The sequence below is a fragment of the Microtus pennsylvanicus genome, chromosome 14 (genome assembly GCF_037038515.1).
Source record: "Microtus pennsylvanicus isolate mMicPen1 chromosome 14, mMicPen1.hap1, whole genome shotgun sequence".
Taxonomy (NCBI): domain Eukaryota; kingdom Metazoa; phylum Chordata; class Mammalia; order Rodentia; family Cricetidae; genus Microtus; species Microtus pennsylvanicus.
The window spans coordinates 64,605,781-64,612,581 of NC_134592.1; the positions used below are offsets into that span (position 1 = coordinate 64,605,781).

Genomic DNA, 6,801 nt, shown 5'->3' on the forward strand with positions numbered 1-6,801 from the left:
AATGAGCTCTTTAAGCCCTTTTCTTTTGACATTTCAGGATATCCACGGGCCTATTAATTCGACTTTGGTTTCAAACATTAAGCTCTTGGTTTGGGGAGAACGATGTGGTTAGCGCTTTGAGTGGCATCCAAAGTTAGGAACAGAAAGAAAAAAAAAGCACACAAGCAAACCAGAAAGCATTGAAGGAGAGTTGTCTATAAAATTCTGCAAGAACTTTCTAATGCAATAGATACTAAAGAGAATAAAATACAAGAAAAGCAGAGTAAAGAGCAGCAACTGAGAGGAAACAAGAGTCTACCTCTGACCTTTTTTACAAAGGTATGCTCCCCAAATGAGCAACAAATTCCGTCTTTACTGGCTGAGGAAAACAACGCCAAGTACAGGCTGTTCTTGTATCAATTCTGCATGAGAATACCTACTAATAGAAACCAGTGAACTAACCCTTTCATTAATCCAACACCATTAAAGAGGAGGGCCACCGCTAGGAAGATTTTAAAATGAGTTGTAGGAATAGAAAAACAAGATAAACAAAATAGAAAGATAAGCAAAAACTATCAAGTGACATCATTATATCTTCTTTCGTTGTGGTAATGCACCACCCTGGTTGCCTGAAACACATTGTTTACAATCAAGAATGCAGTTCTAGAATACCACTGTTCTTGGAAATAAAAATAGCATTTTAAAACGTATTCTATGATAGTCGCTTATGTCAACATCTATCTTGAAGACATTCCTCGGAGTGTCACTACTTTTCCTTAAAATGATCCCTGTACTGGGCATGGAAACAGGTCCCCCCCCCTTCTCCCCCGCCCAGTATCATGACAGAAATGACAGAGACGACGGAGAAAAGAGGCACTGCAACCTGATGACTCAGACAGTTTTCTTCATCTTTTAAAAGGCAAGTACATCTGATTCTGCTTAAGCAACAGCGGTCTGGGATGGGAACACACGCGAACGAAGAGATAAACAAATCGCTGCACGCTGCCCGGTCAAGGACGACGTACGACAGAGAAACCGTCAGGTCTCCGGTGGACTAACTGCCCGAGAACACCCTGTCCCGGACCCAGAGCGCAGCCCGGCCGAGGAGCCAGGCGGACGGGCGGGCCCACGGGCGGGGGCGGGACGCGACCAACCACAACACCCGGCGGCCCTGCCCGCGACCCGGGGACGACGGGAGCCAGCGCGCCCGGCCGCGGACGCCACCCGCCACCCGCCGGCCGTCGGCCACTCACCGGGACGCGGGCAGTCACGGCCCCGCGGCGGCCACTCGCCTGCCTCCGTCCGCGTCAGCTGCGACGCCCGGAACCCAAACAGACGACCGCCCGGGCCAGTGCCACCCTCCGCCGCGCCCCGCCCCGCCCCAGCGGAAATGACGCTGTCTCTGGGTGGGGCTTTCTGCCGCTAACCCTCCCAGGCTGGCGCGACTTCTCCGTGGCCGTGGGAAGGAGCTGGGTGCGGGTCGGCTTCGAGACGCTTGGTAGCGGCGGGAGGGCAAGCTGGGCTCTTCGGTCGCGGGCAGGTTTATGGCTTTTAAGCTCAGTGCTGGATCTCAGCGTAGAGCCCCTAATGGCTTGCTTGCTGATTGCCGTCCGTTTTCAGCTGAGCTTGCCTGCAGGCTCTGCGCGTGCTCTGGGTTGCCCCGGTCCCTGGGAACTGCTCTTAAGAGCCGGCTGTGTCTGAGCAGACTGGCTGGACCCTGTGATAGTGCAGTGGTGACACTTTCTCATTGTCTGTTTCTATTAAGCTACCCCGTCTGTCGACCGAAAAGCTATTTTTCATTATGTTGTCCTGTGGAAGTTAGCGTACACAGTCCCAATGGTGGCCCTGTTATCAACACGTCAAAATTCTGATGGGTTTTGTATACCAGAGAGGCAAACTAGTGTCAACTAGTTAAGTAGAGCGTCAGATGAGGTACTCAAGGCTCGGGGTGGTAGGGTTCTGTAGCCCTATAAAATGAAGATGATTTAAAGATGTGTTGCCAGACTCACTGAGTTTTAATTAAGGGGGACCAGCATGACAGAGTTTAAGGATGTAGAGAGATTATAAACTCAGAGGCCAGCCTGGTCTACATAGGGTGACCTTGACCCTTTCTCCACCCCTAAAAAAAGAGAAAGAGAAAAAAAAAGAAGAGAGCATGTTAGGTTTAGGGGGACTCAAAAAGTTTGGTTGTGTCCACCATAATGTCTGGTAAGCCCTAACAGTGTATTAGCTATTAACTAGCTACGCAATAGTTAAAATCTGTACTCCACAAATTAAAATTTAGAAGGGCTAGGAAGTAACTTTAGTTCTTGGTTTCTCGTTGTTAAAATACCCTGACACTGGTGAAACAGTGGAAAGATTGTTCAGAACTATTGCTATAGTGAGCTATCAGGTCCAAGTTCTGACACAACAAAAAGTGGAATTTCGAGGCAACAGACCAAGGGATGGAAGACTGTGCAGAGGTGACGTGACAACCAAAGCGGACACAATCTTGCTGAGGGCAGGTGAGAGTGACCAGTGACCCAGCATGGGTACTCATTTTATGTGACTTAGAGGATTTTTGCTAACACTGGTCTTAGGTCTAAAGAGCTCAAAGCATGACAGCTATCTGTCATTTGCATAAATGGAACCTAATTAAATGTTCGTCAAGGAGTGAGTTCATCACCATACCCTTTCCCTTTGCATTAATTCCTTAAGTTAGTCAGATAATAGAAAATGCCCAGGGTTTCTTCCTGTATCAAGACTTTCCATGTAACTCAGTTCCTCCTATCCCTCCCTTTCCTTCTTTGTTAATGACCAGACCTTTAATCAACAGTGAAGCTTGGTGATCTCACATCACCAGCTCCTGCCATTCCTTCAACTCTGTTTTCTCGTTTTCCTTGCTTTAGAGCTTTCTGCTTGTCAGTCTTACAGAAACTGGTGCTACAGTTTGTAACTAACCTCTCACCCAGCGTCTTGCGCAGGTAATCATCTTTCAAAACTGCAGATGCTATCATGTGTTTTCCCAGAGCAGAAAGCTTGGACCAGCAATCCATCTCCGGTAAACCACAGGGTCATGATAAGATTTGACTATGTGACCTCTTAACACCTGTCCTTACCCTCGTCCCAGAGCCTGAGGGTATAGCAAGTTTTCTCTGTCCTGCCAAGCCAGTTCCCCAATCATAACACAGAGACTTATTATTAATTATGAAGGCTTGACCAATAGCTTAGGCTTGTTTCCAACTAGTTGTTACAACTTAAGTTAACCCATATGTTTTAATCTATGTTCTTTTATGTGCCTCAGTTACCTTTTCTTTGTAATGCCCATGCTGTTTGTTCTGCAATTCTGGGGTCTCCCCCTTCTTCATCCCAGTGTCCTGTGTGTCTGGAAATCCTGCCTAGCTATTGACCGTTCAGCTTTTTATTAAAGCAATCAGAGTGACATTTCTTAAGTGTACAAAAACATCTACAGCATAGGGCATACTAACGTCTGGAGTTTTATTTTTTAAAACAAGTTACTTCTTTTTATAACTCCCTGTACTTTTTCTTCTCTTTCACAAGCCTGTGTACATTTATCCGATACTATGACCCATTTAGAGGTCTTTTCTGTCTAAATATGTCTTTATTGTGTATCTGTAATTGTTTTCTGACCAGAAACACTTTTTTTTTAATTCTACGCCGGCGTGGCTATGGCCAACACAGCCCTGCCTGCTTGCTCCGCCCAGTCCAACATGGCAGAGTCATGTTCACTGCCTCTGAGAGCCATGTACATTGCCCCATTTTTAGGCACATAGCAGGTCTATGTTGCCATTAAGCAAGTTGCAGCACTCTGCTCACAGACCCCATTTAAATGCTCAGCCACCTGAAGGAGCCAGAGTTAATGCTGGGAGCATGGCCCAGGAAGGCCACTATTTTGATACCACACTTTGTGTTGTTGTTTGTTTGTTTGTCTTTTGGGCTTTTTGTTTTGTTTGTTTTTGATACCACTGAATCTGGAAGACCTATCTTAAAAGAGCTTCAGCATGCTGCCATCAAGCAGAGACCATCTGAAAAAAAAATGCAGCTAAACTTTGCTTTTCGTGTCTAGAATTCCTTTCCAATCTCTCTCAGGTTTATGTGGATTTAGCTAGCACACGTTGGAGCACTAATCTGTTGTTCACTGTCTCTGTTGAGTGCCGTGTTTGTCATAACCAGAACCTGGACACAAGCTAAATGCCCCTCGACCACAGAATGGATAAGGAAAATGTGGTACATTTACACAATGGAGTACTACACAGCAGAAAAAAATGACAGCATGAAATTTGTAGGTAAATGGATCTAGAAAACATCATATTGAGTGAGGTAACCCAGACCCAGAAAGACAAATATAATATGTACTCATAAGTGGCTTTTAAGCATAAAGCAAAGAAAAAACAGCCTACAATCCACAATTCCAGAGAACCTAGACAACAATGAGGACCCTAAGAGAGACATACATGGATCTAATCTACATGGGAAGTAGAAAAAGGCGACAAGATCTCCTAAGTAAATTGGCAGTGTGGGGACCATGGGAGATGGTAGAAGGGGAGAGGAGGGGAAGGGAGGAGAGCAGAGAAAAATATATAGCTCAATAAAAACAAAAATGAAAAGATAATTAGTGTCAGATCTGTACAGTTCCAGTTCTCTACAATCAGGAGATTCTACTTGTTAAGCCGTGTATAATCTTTAACACCAATGCCCAGGTTTTATCTGTTTGTTTTCTGGAAACTTCAGTTCACATACTTAGGCAACTTTAAAGGACCAAGAGAGACTCTTGGCTGACAGTTTACAGAAAAATGGAAACCTTAAGTCTGTAGTAGCAGAATCTGAACTGAATTCTCCATCAATCTACTAGACCTTTAAACGTTTACCCTTTTATTTTATTAATATATATTTATTGTACAAAATGGCTTTAACTATAATCTAGTAATCACAATTAATTGAAAGCACATTCCTTCCTCAAACCTACATATAAAATCCTGTTTCTGCTGATACCTTGAGTTCATTCTTCTGAGACCTATGACAAAACACACAGCCAGTAATTCAAACAAACTTTTGGTCTATTGAACTGTGACATAATACACTTGTTTTAAGCACTAAATACATAATGTTTTGTTTCAACAAAATTCATCTAATTAGCTGCATATAATTTGGAGCTATGAAAGGGAAAATATCTTTACCTGTAGCACTGAGATGTTGTATTTAGTAGACATTCAGTAAATATTTGGTGAGTGCATATTAAATGAATTTAAGTCATTGAGTCAAAGCTTTCTGAGTGTCTTTTGTATGCTTAGCACCAGCATTTTACTACATGTGAAGAAGGGCACCTTCATGGATCTCAAAGGTAAACTTCCTTGGAGTGGCAGGTAGGACAACTTTTAAGCCGAATCTTAAGAGATCCGATTGTGAGAAGGAAGGCAGGTGGCAGGTGTATTGTATGCAGTAAGGAAAGGCCAGAGCTTTACAGGGAGAAGGTTCACCGTGATGGAAGGCGGTGAGGGAAGAGCTTAGTCATTGGGTACTCATCATGATGTATGTATGAAAGTGACTGCTTGTTTCTTCTTCTTAGTAATGGAAACATGTTAAAGGGGTTGGCAGACAACTGGAGCTGAACCTGCACTTGTTATTCCAGGTGCTTTGAGTCCCTGTCAGACTTTAAGACAAAAGGGTAATACAGTAAAGTGTAAGCTTTTCAATCGATTACTTTTGGTAGTGAGAGAGGGCAAAGCTTGAAGGAGATGATGAGCCTGTTACTCTGTTTTCCTCTTTAGACCGTTAATAAAACCATTCCTTTACCACCCCAAAGTTACCATCAAGAATTGCTTATCTATATTTTAGATAAGCTGAATTTTTCTGCTTGCCTTGATGCCAGTTTATCTAACTTCCTGATAGAAAAAGAAACCAATTATATAAGGTAATTTTCTGGATTAAGAAAAGCACAGTAGCTTTATTGTTAGACTAATCATATCCTAGATTTTGCCAAAGAACTTAACACAAAGTTGAAACCTACTGATACATTTTCTTTAACTTGCTTCTGAATCTGAGATGTATTTTATTGATTAGCTAATATTTGTTGCCTTATTTATTCGTAGAACATCTCATCCAGTTAAATATTCAGAAAAATAATCTAAAAGTGCTCCTGATACTCAATTTTATGTTGCTTTCTTATAAACAAGTATCAGTATTTGTATTGCTTAACTTCAGAGATAGAAGAGCTGGAGTCTTACCATCCCTACTTACTTTACTGGTTAAAATACTGTGCATGTAATTACTTCTACAAACTTCCCTTTTCTCACATTGAAAGTTCTCAGAAACCCAGCTTAATCATTCAAAGGTTTCATGACCTATGGCACAGGAATGGGGTGTGGTGATTGGACAGTAAACTCAGGCTGCCCTCCCTAAGGCCATCAGCAGAGCCCTGGCATGTTGGGTCTTCCATGAAAGCAACTGCTATCACAGACCACAGAATTCACTCGGGACAAAAGAGTGTAGACAATGCAGCAAGCCGATTAATGCTGGCTGGAAGCATGACTGAGGTGGTGTGAAGCTACAATGGAATGAGTAGCATCTTTTCTTTCAGTGTGCTTGATAGTGTGGAGAATTCAGAGATTCTCCATGGAGCTGCAGCCTTTGGGAAGTGAGATACCTGTGGGAAGCAAGTGCTTTGGAGACAGAAATTCTAACCGTAATATTTACTTGAGAAATGTACTGCTGTGGGACAATGGTTTTACCATGTAAAGATTTGTTTCTTGTACTTTAAAATCCCAGAGATACTAAAGGTAAAACTTAAATTTCATAAAGTAACTTTTTTTTTCAACATAGTGT

At 42.9% G+C, this 6,801-nt stretch overlaps 1 protein-coding gene across 8 annotated transcripts in view; it reads right to left on the bottom strand.

Annotated features, from left to right (window-relative positions):
- The window catches only part of Pnpla8 (patatin like domain 8, phospholipase A2), a 47,132-nt gene extending 45,777 nt beyond the window's left edge, over positions 1 to 1,355 (bottom strand). For 4 of the 8 annotated variants that reach the window (XM_075948405.1, XM_075948411.1, XM_075948407.1 and 1 more), the window contains exon 1: positions 1,233 to 1,332. The gene's annotated coding sequence lies outside the window, so the exon portion shown is untranslated. Of the gene's footprint in view, positions 1 to 1,232 lie in introns of all 8 variants that reach the window. The other 4 variants (XM_075948404.1, XM_075948410.1, XM_075948408.1 and 1 more) reach the window with 4 other exon arrangements.
- Positions 1,356 to 6,801: the final 5,446 nt, after the last annotated feature.